This window comes from Vicugna pacos, chromosome 14, assembly GCF_048564905.1.
Source record: "Vicugna pacos chromosome 14, VicPac4, whole genome shotgun sequence".
Classification (NCBI taxonomy): Eukaryota; Metazoa; Chordata; class Mammalia; order Artiodactyla; family Camelidae; genus Vicugna; species Vicugna pacos.
In genome coordinates, this window is record NC_133000.1 from 48,682,350 (window position 1) to 48,698,098 (window position 15,749).

The 15,749-nt window shown below is 37.4% G+C and overlaps 1 long non-coding RNA gene across 1 annotated transcript in view; it reads left to right on the plus strand.

The window, feature by feature from the left end:
- LOC107034171 (uncharacterized) overlaps window positions 1-15,749 on the plus strand; it is a 127,969-nt gene that overhangs the window by 91,788 nt on the left and 20,432 nt on the right. The gene's annotated exons all lie outside the window — the stretch shown is intronic.

Below are 15,749 nucleotides of genomic sequence, written 5' to 3' on the forward strand. Positions count from 1 at the left end.
TTTCTTTGGAGAAATTTTTAATTAGCAAACTGTCAATAAGTTTAAAATCTTCTTAAAAAGAATCATTATATATTTGAATCATTCAATTAAGCCTCCTTTAAGAGAACCCGCTTGAAGCATTCTTCAGTCATTTTACCTTTACCTAAGTTTGGTTTGCCAAATGAAAAAAAAAAAAAGCGCTTAACCTTAAAGTTGAGAATTACGTTTTATTCAACTGACTTTCTGGGACTAAAGACAGGAAGACAGCCTCTCAGACAGCTCTGAGGAACTGCTCCAAAGAGGTAAGGGAGGAATCAGGTTATAAAGGAGTTTTTGCAACAAAAACCAGGTAGTCAGAACATCAAAAGATTACTGTAAAGATTAAGATTAAGTAAAGAAAAGCAGATATCTTATGTTAATGAATTTAGCACTTTTTTTGTTTGTTTGAGGAGCTATAATAGTTTGAGTTCATTGAAACCATTCCTTTGATGTGCATCTTAACTATCCAGGGCCAGAATCCTGCTCTTCTCCATCCTGAATCCCCTCTGGGTGCACAGCCCTGATGGCTGCAGTGGCTGATGGAGCATCCTTTGTTTACTGATATGGCAAGTGACTTTCTTCATCCACAGGTTCTATCCCACATTCTGAAACTAACCTGTTCTTCGAAGAAGTCCTTTAGGCTATGGATTGTGTAAGTGAGAAAAATGCTGAAATGAGAGCATAGGCACACAAGGACAACTTACTCATTGGACAAAGTGTGTGCAGTGCCAAGGGTCCACTCTGCTTTTAAAGGTCCATGAAAATCTTTTGTTTTCTTTTGAAATTGGAAGAAAGAAATGAATTTTGGGGGTCAAAGAAACTTCTACTGTATAATATTAACTTACTCATTTTTATACCAATGAGTCATAAATATAACTTTTAACATTTGTTGTAGCCCTGTAACCTAAGATGAATTCTTTGAGGAATCCAATTATCTGCAGTTCAAGGCACATCAGGGCACTGCTCCAACAGAGGTGACATTGCCAGGAATCACAGATGTGGAGCGATTAGTTCTATCTTGGGAAATAGGGAAGGCTTTGCAGAGCTGATGTTTAAATCAGTCTTTTGGGGATAAATATATTTTCTACAGGTGAAGATGGTAGGAAGGGCATTTCTGGGAGAAAAGCAGCTTGAACCAAAGGATAGGACTGTGGAGTGTTAGAACTTGGCAGTGGTCAGTAACAGACGATGGTCTCTTCAATGTAAAGCCATGGGGAAAAAAGTCTGTTACTTATGTTGCTAAATCCTGCTCAGGTAGTTCTTGTCCAGTATCTTGCATTGAAATATTTTAGAGCTAAATCCACAATCACATGAACACCTGAGGAAATACCTAAAGAGTAAGCACTTGGTTCTTCAAAGAGCTAATGAACTTAGGTAGAATTAATAGGGATTGTGCCAGGAATAAGGCACAACATCTTATGTAACAATTATTCTTTGATTGCAAGGAACAGAAACTGATTCTAGCTAATTCAGACAGAAACAAAACAAAAGGAGGAAAGAAGAAAGGACGCCGTCCCTGCAAACACATGACATTGTTTTCAGAGTCCGAGTGGTTTTCTCCTTTCCCCACTGCTAAGCCAAGTAATCTCATCCTACAAGTTTGATTTAACCCTGGAGACCTTTGGACCACTCCCATCCTTTGTCAGCACCTCTGAGGTCAACATTTAGGTTATCCAGCACAAAATATGCAAGCATCTGATCTTTGCTCGGCCTTTTTAGTAACCCTTGTGCCTTGCTACAAGACATATGGATTATGCGCTTAAATGCTAGAAATTGTGCTGTATCCTGTTCCTCAAAACAAGTCCTCACATTGTAGTCTAGATCTGTGGCCCTCTTTCCTCTGATCGATCTCTCTGTGTTCCTCATTAACCATATCTCTGCTCCTCATCTCCAAGGACTTATGAGCAGGGCTGTTGTTCATGTCCTACACTATGCATTTGACTGGTTATTTACACTGGTATCTGTCCTTACCTACTGAGGCATTCTTCTGCTGGGTCATGGTGTCTGTTCTGACTAGTTGGTGCCCTGTATGTACCAGAGGTTAGATATATTCATGTCATTTCTGCCCATAAACAACATTTAATTTGACATCCAATAGCATCATTGGAATCTCACTATGAAGGTAGTAATTATGGGTCTTTTGTATGGTAAAACAGTAGCCCTCCTCTTCCTTTAAGGATCAGTCTAGAATTATTTGTCCACCAGAAAATGTTATTTTCAGAATTGGACTGTTTCTGTTATTTAAAGAGCCAATCATGCATGACTCTAATCAGAACTGTTGACTGATTAGACTTTCAGTATATGCTTGCCAAATATGCTCAGAGGCTAGATGTTAGGGGCAAAAGGATGAATTGGCCATGGGCTGTGTCTGCAAGGAACTTACTATGTAGGGCTTCTATTCACAAATCTGCCACTTATTACTTTATTCAGAACCATGCAGCTTATTATTTGTTAAATTTTAAATTATGGTACATTTCTTAGAGACTTTTTAAAATGTATGTGACTAATTAGACTTAGAAATATGCTTAAGAATATCAAAATATGCTTGAAAGATAATTGGATAGGCCCTTGGACAAATCCATCCAAGAAATCTCTCAAATTCCTTCCATCCATCCATCCATCCATCCATCCACACATACATACATACATACATTATCTGATAGCTTATTGGACTCATCTATCTTCCAGGAAATGTGGTTACAAATAGAAAAGGATTCTCAAGAAGCTTACAGACTAGTTTAGAAATAAATACACAAGTAAACTATTACAATGTTTTTGTGAAAATAAATTCACATGTGAATAGATTCATGCAAGTTCCAGGGGGTATAGTGAAAATGATCCTAGAACCTGGAGGATTGTAGATCTGGATTTGAATTCTGGCTCTACTCTTGTTTCAGCTATGGCTTTGAGTGAGTTATTTAAATCTTTATGTCTCAGCCTCCTTATCTATTATATGTGCATAATGTCATTGGTCTGACACATAATAGATGCCCTTCATGTTAGCTCTCTTCTCTCTTCCCTTTCATTCATCTCTAAACTTTGGTTTCTTTATCTCAAAAAGAAAAGGCTTTAATTTGATCTCTAGGTTCTTCCAAAATCTAAAGTTTTATGATTTAAGAATGATCCCCTGATTTTGAAACAATTGCATTCATTACTTACGGTCAATTATGGAATGTGTTGTGTAAATACAGTAAAGCTTTATGAACAGCATTGATTAGTCTCTAACACATCTGCTCTTTCTCACCTTCAGGACTTGGCATGTCCTTGCAGACCTCTTTCCCCTGTGCTTGCCACAGTAACTCCTGCTCGTCCCTCAGGTCTCAGTAACAGAAGTCACTTCCCCCAAAATGATTTCCACAGATGATTTCCAAGGGGCTGATCTGCAAATTTCTTTGAACTCTACTCATCCTATCAAAATAGCCACCACAGTAAAGCAATCCTCTACTTAACATATAAGTGCCAAAACTGGAGATCTCTGATCTTCTAATGTGTTTCCCTTAAAAAAGACACTGATAATGACTCCCCCAATAGACCCTTCTGGGAGCTACTTTATGGTTTACTGAAGAGAAAGGGAATCTATTTATATTTCATCCTTTCAGTGCAAAATGGGGATACAAATTATTAATGGCTAACATGTATAAATCATTCAATACGTGCCAGGCACTATGCCAGGCACTGTAATATACACTATTTCATTTACTTTTCATATCAACTTTAAGGAACAGGTTTATGAGTAAAATAGTCTTACGGATGAAGAAACAGCGACTTAAGGAGTTTATATAAATTGCTTATCATTACACAAGTTACTGTTTCCTAAATGTTAAGACATGAAAGTTTATAAAAGTAAAACAAGACAATGCAAAGAAAGCCCCAAACACAAAAAACTCAAAACAAAAACAAATGGTTTAACAATAGCTTTTCAGAGAGAGAAGGAAATATAGCTTCATATATGCACAGTAATTCTAAGATGATCCTGATGTCAGATGCATTCAAATTGAGGAGTGTCTGAGTTTGAACTCAGGCATGTATGGCTTCAGAATCAATATTTTTACTGTTATTCTCTGCTCTTTCAAGTCAGAAAATCAGTCCTCAACTACCATGATACTTGTGAAAGGCTCATGAGGTAAATAAAAATTTTATTGAAACTTATGAAAATGGGAAAATGTAACAGCAAGGGACAATATAAGAAATCCCTCCAAAAACCAAAACCAAAAACCATCCATTCAGTTCAAACTTCCTCACAATATTCGACTGACAAACTTTAAAATAAATGCAGAAAATGTAGAATATTTATTATGTACTAGTCACTTTATATGATTTATCTCATTTAATCCTCAGAACAATTTTTTAAGGTAAATGTACTATCGTGACATATTAAACAAGTGAGGAACTGAGGCACAGATCCTGACCAGTTCATACACTAATAAAAGGTGGAGTTTGTATTAGAACTAGAGAATCCACAAATTGTGGAATTGGGAGGAAATTTTGCAGTGTTCCAGATCACAGGATGCAGCGATGTTTTCTGAATAATTGTATAAAATTAGTCCAGAGGAGTGTTTGCTGTTGAGGCAGGTTTTTTAACATGGGGGAATCTGGTTTGCTTTGGAAATGAATTCCTTCCAGATCCTATATTTTCTACCAGATCTTAATTATGCCAGCTTCAGTTTTGACAGTCATGATAATTTTAGGAATATGATCCCATAGAAACCAAAAAGTAACTGTGCATTGTTATCTTTGGTTACTTGTCTCCATGTCCCTTGACTAAAAGCTTCTTGTGGTCAGGTGTGCTATGGTTTGTTCCTGGGTATATCAGTGTCTGGCACAGACAAGGGACTCGATAAATAGCTGTTGAATGAATGAACCATGTAAGAAGTTGAGCATAAGCAATTCTAAACTTAAGCAAATAAAATGCATACCATGAAGAATGTGGTCTTTTCACCAGGCCACAACCAGCCTCTACTAGGCCTTTTACAAATTAGAAAACGTGCTCCCCCTGGATGGATAAATTAGGAAAAGTCAGTCACTGGGCATATGTGTTCTTTTTGACATGCTTCACCCTGCAGAGAGCCTCTTCTGGAGAGCCACGGTGTCCAGTTAAGCAAATAAAGCTTAGATTTCTAAACGATTTTACCCACTTGGTCAGGTGTGTTTAAGTAGTGCACAAAATGTACAGCTGTGTGGGGTGGTCTGGTTTATCTCATCTCCTTGATTTTTTGTGGGGTAGGGCAAGTGTCCTTTTGTATTTCTTAATCAGGAAAGTAGCAGTCTGCCTAGTTTGAAAATATATAAAATGATTGAATGCTATTGATTTATACCTTATTAAACATACATGTCAGTCTTTATTTTTCAGGGAAAATGCATTAGGTAGATTAGTTCCTTCCATTCTTATGCTGTAATCTATAAGTGATTTTAACAGGATCTTTTGACATTTAGGAAACCAAAAATATCGACCCCTGACTTGGGATGTTTTAATAATGGAACATTCGGTGAATTTTCTAATTTTCTTGTACCACTCTTCTTATTTTATTTTAGATGAGCCACTAGGAAAAAAAATTGACTAAAGCCAAACAAAGCCTATAAAACTTGAAATCATTTTTTTCTCTTCCAGACACACACACAGCTTTTCTGTGCTAGGTGGGAATTTAGGGGCAACCTGAATTATGACAAGAAACATAGAAATTGTGTTGGAATTAATGGCTTTAAACAGCTCTGATTAGTTGCAAGTGATCATCATAGTGATTGTTCCTCAAGAAGTTTTTTAAGTCGAAATCTTAAAACTACATTTCATATCACTTAGACATAAACACACTCAAAAATTACAGAATTAAAACCAACATTCTTTTCTTGACCCAAGAAAAGGCCAATTAAAGCCTTTTTTGGTCTTGATATAGCCTTTTAAGAGTGATGTTTGTATTTACTATTTTTAAAAGAAATTTTTACTAAAGCGTAGTTGATTTACAATTTTAGTTTCAAGTATACAGCAAAGTGATTCAGTTATACATATACATACATATGTAGTTTTTTTCAGATTCCTTTCCATTATATGTTATTACAAGAAATTGAATATAGTTCCCTGTGCTATACAGTAGGCCCTTGTTGTTTATCTACTTTATATATAGTAATGTGTGTCTGTTAATCCCCAACCCCTAATTTATCCCTCCCGCCCTTTCCCCTTTGATTACCATAGTTTGTTTTCTATGTCCGTGAGTCTGTTTTGGGTTTGTGAATAGATTTTGTATCATTTTATTTTTAGACTCCACATATTTACTTTTAATAAGGACTACAGAATCATTCTTCAGTTTTAGACATTGTGAGGGGAAGATAATGTTTCAATTCATTATGTAAGTGTCAGGTTAAACTATTGATTTCCTTTCCCCAAATGCATTTAGAAATGTCTTCTCCATGGATGGATCTTAAAATCTGTTATTTTTCCTTCAATCCTCATCCCCTGTATCTTCTCCTTTAAGTTTCTTATTCATTAAGCTGAAGCAACAAGTGGGAAGAGTCCTGATGATGAAGAGAGCTTCACTAACTCTGAGGGTGATTCACTCTGAGGGTGTCTGAGTAGAAGTGGGCCCTGCTTCCCCCTTGGTAAACATGCAGAGACAGCTCTGTCAGGAGAACCCTTGTGAGCAGTAGTGAAAAACAGAGCTAAGCATTTGGAGGAAAAGCTAATTCTATTAGGATTGCTAATCTCTACCAATATTGGTTGCCCCTGCTTTATTAGAAACATTAATTTGTAGCACCTTTAAAATGATGTGGTTTCCTGATGTTAAAGCATTTTCTTTTCTGGTTCATGTTGGTTTCACCATTGGTTTTACCATTAAGAAAATGCAAATGCTGCATTGTCCTCTGGTGAGCCAGCAGGACTGGAGAACAGAGGTTTTGGATCAACTGGAAAATAGTTTTGAGTGGTAATTAAAGAGCAAGGGCCCTAGAGATGCGACTTTGAATTCCAGCTTGAATCTTACTGTATGAGCTTGGGCAGGTTGTTTAGCCTCTCCAAAGCTTTGTTTTCTTCTTTTGCAGCAGCCCCTACCTTAAATGAGCATTGTAAGGATTAAATTAAATAATGCAGGTAAAGCATTTTTTACTGTACCTCACACTTGCTCAGTGCTTGGTAAGTGACAGGTTTTTCTACTGTTGACATATGATCCTGGAGAATCTCTTTTGGCCTAAAATTTCCTTCTCAGAGGAACTGAATTATAAGTCCTAGGAATAGTTAAAGGAAAATAAAACTTGGGAGACTTTTGATTTTGTGCAAAGTAAAATATATTGCCAAGAGTAGCTACCAAATTAGCCTTAATATGCCTTAAATTGTTTCCAATGCATTTGACTAGGTGTATACCATAAATAAAAACAACAATGATAAATCTTATAAAAATAATAAGAGTTCTATTGTTCAATGAAATTTTCCAGGAACTTTATATAATTTTAAGTACTTAGAACAATGGCACAAGTTAAGTATCACTTTTAACATCTTATAGATAAATCAGAGGCTTGGAGGGATTATGGACCATCTCAAAGGTTGCACAACTGGTAAACAGAGGCCTGGGATTCAAAACCAGGTTTCTTGTATACCAGCGCCTTTGTTCTTTCTACTACACCTGCTGTATGTGCTAGAACATGCCAAAATGTCCAGGAAATTTGTCCTTCCAATTACAGAGAGCGATTTTTAGCAGGTGGTTTTGTATCCTTAGTGAATATCAAATATTTTGCTGCCAATTTCACAACCTCTGAGGGAATCCTACATTCTCTTCTTTGCTAGAATCCAGAAGCCCTGTAGCTGATTAAATTATTTCCATTGATGTGGATTTCAATTCAGTCTAATAGCAACAAGGCACCATCTTGACAAAGGATGTGCTGCTGTTAGGGGTTTTTCTGAGATGCAATTCTTTCATAACTTTTTCAGTCAGATGAATCTGAAGATAACATTATTAATATCTGTCCAGTCCATGGCAGATAAAAATTCTATTGTAGGGAGTAGTTTGACTTCTAGTGAATCTTGTCATGAGATTTAAAAAACGCCTTAAAAAAAAGAAGAATCAATACACTGTTAGGAGAACAGATCACAGTGTTAGGAGCATGGATCAAAGAGGAATAAGACACAGACAGTTTAGAAAGAAGAAACAAAACCCAATTAAAAGATTAGAGGTACCAGGAGAGAGAAGTGTGTACAATATAGTAGGGTAACAAGGAGGGGAATTCTCCCAATTATGGGAATTCAGGAAATTCTTCAAAGAGTTAAAAATCATTTAACTGAGTATTGAACAGTATGTGTGTGCTTCCCAATGATGGACGAGAAGAAAGGAGTGTGCAGAGAAATTAAAGCTCATATGATGAAGTAAAATGTCAGAAAACTTGGAAATAGATCAATAGAAATTATCCAAGAGGGACACAAAACAGAGAATAAACAAAATAGTACACCTACATCCAACTATATAAGCAATTACATTAAATATTAATGAACTAAACCTCTGCTGTTTAATATGACTGCCACTGTCTCATGTGGACATTTAATTTTAAATTAATTAAATTAAAAATAATTAAAAATTCAGTTTCTCAGTTGTATTAGCCATATCTCAAGTACTCAATAGCTACATGTGGACAGTGGCTACCGTATTGGATAGTGCAGATGTAGAACATTTCCGTCATCCCAGAAAGTTCTATTAGACAATGTTAGAAACAGAGAAAGTCAAAATGGATTGTTAAAAATTACATCGTATCTACAAGAGATGGACTTTAAATGTAAAGGTACAGAAAGATATACCATACAAATGTCAGATAAAACGTTCTTCAGGACAAAGAGTATTTTTAGAGATAAATAGAACTATTTCAGAATGATAAAAGAATCAATTCAGCAGGAAATCGCAGCAATTATAAATGTTTATATGCCTGTGTGTTTTTTTTTCTTGACACCACCAACCAATTCTCCAATTCTCTGACACCAGCTGTGTTTCCTACAATTCAATTCAATTCGATTGAGTTCTGATACTAACTACCCAGACTTGGTGCAGCCACACAAGTTATAGGCTGATTCCTAGAAGACTGCCTCCACTTTAGACACCAGCTGCAAATAAGGTCCCAAAGAGACTTATGCTTCTGGCCAGACTAACTACAAAGTCAGAGGTGCCACGACTCTCCCTCAGATGCAATAATTTGCTAAAATAAGTCACAGAACTCAGGAAAGCACTTTACTTACAATTACCAGTTTATTAAAAAGGGTACAACTCAGAACAGGCAAATGGAATAGGGTAAGGCATAGGGGCAAAGGGCTCAGCATATACATGCCCATTCTGGGTATGTCACCCTCCTGCCACACTAGTGTGTTCACCAACCCAGGAACTCCTCAAACCTGGTCTTTTAGGATTTTTATGAAAGTTTTATTAAGTAGACACCATTCATTTAATCACTGGTTATTGGTAATTGAACTCAATCTCCAGTAGTCTCCTCTCCCTGAGGTCTAATCCCTCTAATTATTGGTGGTTTTTTCTGGTGACCAGCCCCCATCCTAAAAGCTTTGTAAGGGCCCTCCCATAAGTTATTTATTAGTATACAAAAGACAGTAAATTCCAGGTGTTCTAGGAGCTCTGCCAAGAACTGGGGACAAAGCCCAAATATTTATTTTTTATTATACCATAATGGCTAATAAGGAGCTTCCAAGTACATGAAGCAGAATTAACCAAAAGTAAAGGGAGAAAAAGACAATTCCACAATCATAGTTGAAGATTTAAATATTCCTCCCTCACTAATTGATAGACTAGACAAAGGAATGAGTTAAGACATAGATAATGTGAGCAACACTACCAACCATCAGAGTCAGAGAAGACACTACGCCCAACACCTGCAAAACACTTATTCTTTAAAAATCTACATGATGCTTCCACTATGCTAGGCAATAAAACAAGCCTTAGCGAATTTGAGAGGCTTAAAATTGTTGACCTTAAACAAACAGACTGCCAGTTATTTCTACAGCAAAAGGGTTGTTGGGGATCAGCAAAGAATTGTGTTTCCAGGTCTGCAATCATGGTGAGCCATGGTGCAAGTTCCCACACTGCAAGGGAAGGAGACATCTTTTATAGAGGGGTAAAGGAAGGTATGCAAGGGCTACAGTAAACAAAGTGTCCACTAGAGGAATTGAGAGTTCAAAGTATAGTGGCTTTTCGTTGGCTGAGTCCTGACAGTCTGTCAGCAGCTGAGCTCTTGGCAGGTAAGAGGAAGTCTTTCTTCTTCCTGTTTGGGCTTTGCTGTCCTCGTGGGGTGTGAGGGCTCCCCCTTCTGGCCTCATGACTCTATTTTAATTAAGGTTTCTATTTATTAATTTTCTCAAAATCACACAGTATAATTTTGAACTACGGCAATTAAATTAGGAATTAATAACAATGATATGTCTAGAAAAATCCCAGATTTTTAGAACTTTACACTTCTAAATAACCTACGGATCAAAAAAGTCAATAAGAGAAATCAGGAAATATTTTTAACTGAATGCTAACAAAATGACAACGTATCAAAATTTGTGGAATGCAGCAAATGTAGCACTTACAGAGAAATTTAAATCTTTAAATGCTTATCTTAGGGAAGAAGAAAAGTCTAAAATCAATGATCTAAAGTTCCGTCTTAAGAAGATTGGAAATGAAAACTAAAGCAAAGTGAAAATACATAGAAAAAAAAAAGAAATAACAAAGATAAGAGCAGAAATCAATGAAAATGAGAAAAAGAAACAGTATAGAAATGTAAAAAAGCCAAAAATCAGAGGGAAAGAAGCGAAGTGGTCTGGGGGTGCCAACTGTGTGGACGATGGGTCTGAGTGGGGAGAATGGCTGGCAGTGTTACCAGGTCTTTGTAGAAAACACCCCATCATGTGAGGGGTCTTGCAGACATTTGTTTTGCCTGAGTACAAATAGTGTTGGGAGACAGGTATTATTTTTAACAACATTTTGAAGTTTAAAATAATAGCATAACCTTATGTTGTTCAAAATGAAGATACTGCCTGCCACTTTTCTATGCTTCTGCTTTGTCTCTCTGCCATTCAACATGGTTGACAAGAACTTCTCTTATTTCTCACCACTAGTGCCTTTTTTATTTTTTTCTCCATACAAGTAGAATAAGAAAAAAGGTATATATATATATATATATATATATATATATATATATATATATATATATCTTTAATGAGATCTGTGGCCTCTAATGAAAACTAGAAAATATAGGAGAACTTTGTCATACAGTAATTTGTGATGTATACAGATTTGGCTACTCCGTAGGTCAAATATTATCCTCTGAAACATAACTGTATTCAATAAAAAATTCTCATCTAAGATGATTTTTATTCAATCCATAAATACCGACATTGTCTAAAGACTCCACTTTGGAGGAAGTGGGATGTTAGAGTACAAAGAACACGTGTTTGATTCAGGAAAATCTGGTTTCAGATACTAGCTATGCCACCTAGTATTTCTGTAATATTGATTATATTCCTCAACAGGTTCGAATGTCAGTATTCTTACTTCACAAAGTTACAGTGTGCTTTGAAGGAGGTAATGTATGGAAAGTGCCTGACACACAGGGAGTCCTCTGTTTTCTTCCCTCTTTGACCTACAGCTCGACATACCTGTACTGCGAATAACTAGTAGCTTTCTGCATATTCAGAGAACCAGTGTGGTGGAGTGGAAAGAGTGGTTTTGTTGTTGCACAAGACTGGCCTTACTCTCCTTTGTCATTTCTTGGCCCCCGTCAACTTTAGGCAAATTGCTTAACCAGTTTCTGTTTCCCCATGTGAAAAAAAAAAAAGGAAAAAGAAGATTTTATCTGCAGACACATGAAAATTAAACGAGTTACGATTTGTAAACACGGAACACAGTACCTGTCATAATAAATGCTCCATTAAGAGTAGCTTCAGTTATTATTTTCGTGCTGTTAAGATTTTTTAAAGATATTTTCTGTTTTAATGATCAAAGCCCTGAGGATTATAATCAGCAATGCTAGAGCTCAGGTCAATTTCTGGTTCAAATACCGGGTATTTAATTTGCTCTGCCTCTGTTTACGAGGGCTAGAGAAGCCATCCCACTGTTCCATGCGCTGCAGAGCAGAAAGATACTTCTGAGCTCTGTGAGGTTATTTTTTCATGGCTTCCAGAACCTCATCTTTATGACTGATGATTATTTGCCTTTAAGATTTTTAAAAATCCCATCCAAGGAGTTCATCTCTCAGATTACTGACTTCTGTTGAACTTGCCTACTTTTCAGTGCAACACAGTATTTGATCAAGGAGGTAAATAGCGGTATTTATTCGATTAAAATTTCTTCAGCTTTATTTTCTTGTTGCTAGTGGCAACCAACAAAAGAATAGATCTAAAATGACAGGCAACAGCCACAAGGATTACAATTTGTGTTTTTATATTTCCCCAGTTGTGATCTTAAAATAGCTTCTCTAGTACTTGTGTTCATAAAAATGATTACTACATACACCATTTTAGACATCCTGGCAGACCACCCACCTAAACAACCCTGCTGCACTCATGAACCTTTCCCCAGGGCTTGGAGAGTCAGCTTCAGGCCACATGTGCCATTGCTACCCTAATGGCTGTAAGGAAGATGGTACTCTGTGTATTATAGAAAATTATTTCCCAAAGTGAATGTTCTGTTAACTGGTATGTCTTAGATCAGCAATAACGTTATGTGTAGCAGCAGCGTTTATATATACAGTTCGTATCTTTTTGAAAACTGTATCACTTCTTAAACACACACACACACACACACACACACTAATCTATTTAAGAATTTGGTGGTTCTGGTATAGATTCATACTGAAGTCTCCAAAGGAAACTAAAAATACACCCTTGGCAGAGCTGTTCATAACACAGTGAAATTCTATTAGATTACTTTCCAAGGACAAAAGAACATCTTTGTAAGCAGGAAAATATTAACTTGACAGAAGCATGACACACTTTTGGGATGTTTGTTGGATATTCCAAAACTGAACCTAATACACAGGAAAAAGCCACACCAGGACAGCATGTGACATAATATGCTGTTTCACTCTTACTCTGTCATCTTGTTCATTTGCAAGCCAATAGGGTGAACCTCCTAGTGCAGGATTTGATCACTGCATGCTGTAATGCTATCTGTCTGACCCCTAGAGTGTTACATTCACATGCACAGGACATCCAGTGGGGTAGCCACTATCAAACTGACAGTAAGTAAGTTTCTGCTGGATGACAAGCCTTTTTGATGAATATCACGTGTGCTAAGTTGCATTTCTTGAGGCCAAGGAAATGTCTCCGTACACTCCATGTTAAAGGGCAGGATTCCTTGGGAGTAACGCTTTGGGCTGCTGATAGTTACAGCACAGCTGGGGCTGGAGTTAGGGAGTGAAGCATTTTCTAGTCATCTGGGAATGAGTGGAGCCAGCACTCCCAATGAGGGAAGATCCTTAGCAGTGAGATTTGATACCAGAAGTCAGTGCAGGGAGAGCCTCTCTGAGCTGAGCAAGGCACGAGGGCAGGGGAGCAAGCCAAGATGAGGCTTAAGAGGATCAAAAACATTTTGTACACTTCATAAAACTTCCTTAGGCTGGCACTCAGGACATTTTCTAATTTTTTTTAAAGTGCTCTTAAAAAGGTTTATTAGTCTTGGCAAAATTAACGAAATGCAAGTAGCAATTCCCCATTTGCCTTTCTTCTCAATCTGTATAACATTGCAGCACCCCGCTGGTCTCCTCCTGTGAATTTGCCACAAGCATGAAGACCTGATCTTCCTGGCTCTGAGTCGGGGTTGGCTCTGAGTGAGTGTTGCCAGGGCGCAGGACGGTAAACTAAAGAAGTGATGACTGAACTGTTAACCAAATGCTTAGCTCTGCTTGCCTTCTCCATCAGGGCTCAAACCAGAAATCGGTTAGAGCCTTCCTTGTCTCTAGGGCTCCCGGTGGGTATACCATTTATCAGACCAGAGGATAGCTTTGTCTCTGGGAGGGACACTTTGGCTCCAGCCTTGACCACCAGGCATTGATTGCTTCATGTACTGAGCATGTATGTACACTCTGCAGCACCCTTCACTGCACTGGGGGTACCCTGGGGGTGTAATAAAGTTCCTGCTAGATTGAGGGTGTATGAGAACGTGAATATCCATGATGTTCAGTAAAATTCAGTCACCTCTCTTACATTAATTTGAAGTACTTTCCATTTTCTCTTTGTCCTTGGGACATTCCCTCTCACCATGTTGCCTGGATTTTCTCAACTCATTTCAGTCACTTGGGGGGCGACAGAAGCTCTGGAGCTAGAGGCAGAAGATTCCCTTAAGGAGTCGGTAGACTGTGGAGCTTCATCTTACTAAATACAGTATGAGAAATGCTATCTAAAATAACTCAGCTCCATTGGTACACGGTAGGAGATAAGTAAACCATGGCCTCAAATAATTCAGATTCTTGACAATATAAAAACCTGACAAAAAATGAAATAGTAATTTATGAAATTAAAGCCATAGCTCCGTAGGAAACTGATGCCAGAGATGCTTAAGGGCTGAAGCGTATTTGAAAGCCGAAGAATGTTTGAAGCGTCATGACAGCAGGGCCCATATTTTTCTTATTACTCTATCACACGGCACGGAATCAGCGCTGAATAAATATGTGTTGGATGAATGAAAGAATCACCTTTTGTTTTGTATGGCTCTCTCTCTAGAACCTACTCATCTGGAGCCGGTATTTACTGATGCAACAGATACTTCTTGTCTACTTTCTGTTAAGGTGATATGCTGGGGCAAGAGCATAGAAAAATAAATAAAACTTGAGGTGCACCCCCAGAGAGACCTGTCTTAGGTCTCAATAGCAAGGCTTAGGTCTATTGAGCAATGCTGGCTATCTGTACCCTTTTTTCCATCTCATTCCTGTTAAATAAAAAAAAAAATTTTTTTTTCAGTTTTAAAAATTTGGATTACTTACTAGGCTCCCTAACCTTTCTCTTCTCAGTAGCCCGTTTCTTCAAAATGTCATGGGCTTTGAATTTTGAGCAACCATAATGTTTTTGTGAACTTGCTAAATTCTATTTCCTTCTTTCCTTCCTTCCTTCCACATTGATTTACTCTAGTATAAATTGTGCATTAATTCTTTCAATGTTTTTATTACAATGTGATTGTTGAGTGTTTGGACCCGAGTTCTGAGGGCTTAATGAGCTTGTATTAGGTTCTTATTGCTGCTGTAACAAATGACTCTAAATTTAGCAACTTAAAACAATATAATTTTATTATTTACGTATTTGGATGTCAGACGTCTGGAGTGAGCCTCACGAGGCTAAAATCAAGGTGTCGTCAGGGCTGCAATCCTTTTAGAAACTCTAGGAGAAAACTGCTCCTTGTGCCTTTTCCTATTTCTAGAGGCTGCCTGTATTTCTTAAACGGTGACTCTTCTACTTTCAAAGCCAATGATGGCCACTCAGGTTTTTTTCATGCTCATCACTCTGACTTTGTTTCCCTCATAGCATCTCCTTCTCTCTTAAACTCTTGCCTCCCTCTTTCACTTATAAGCACACTTGTGATTACATTGGACCCATCTGGAAAATCCAGGATAATCTCCTCATCTCAAGATCCTTAATTTAATCACATCTTCAAAATCTCATTTGCCATGTAAGACAATATATTCACAGACCCCAGGATGAAGACATGGATATATTTGATGGGGTCATTCTTCTGCTTACCACATACTTAATGGGCTCTTGAAAAATAAGATACCTTATTTCTTTC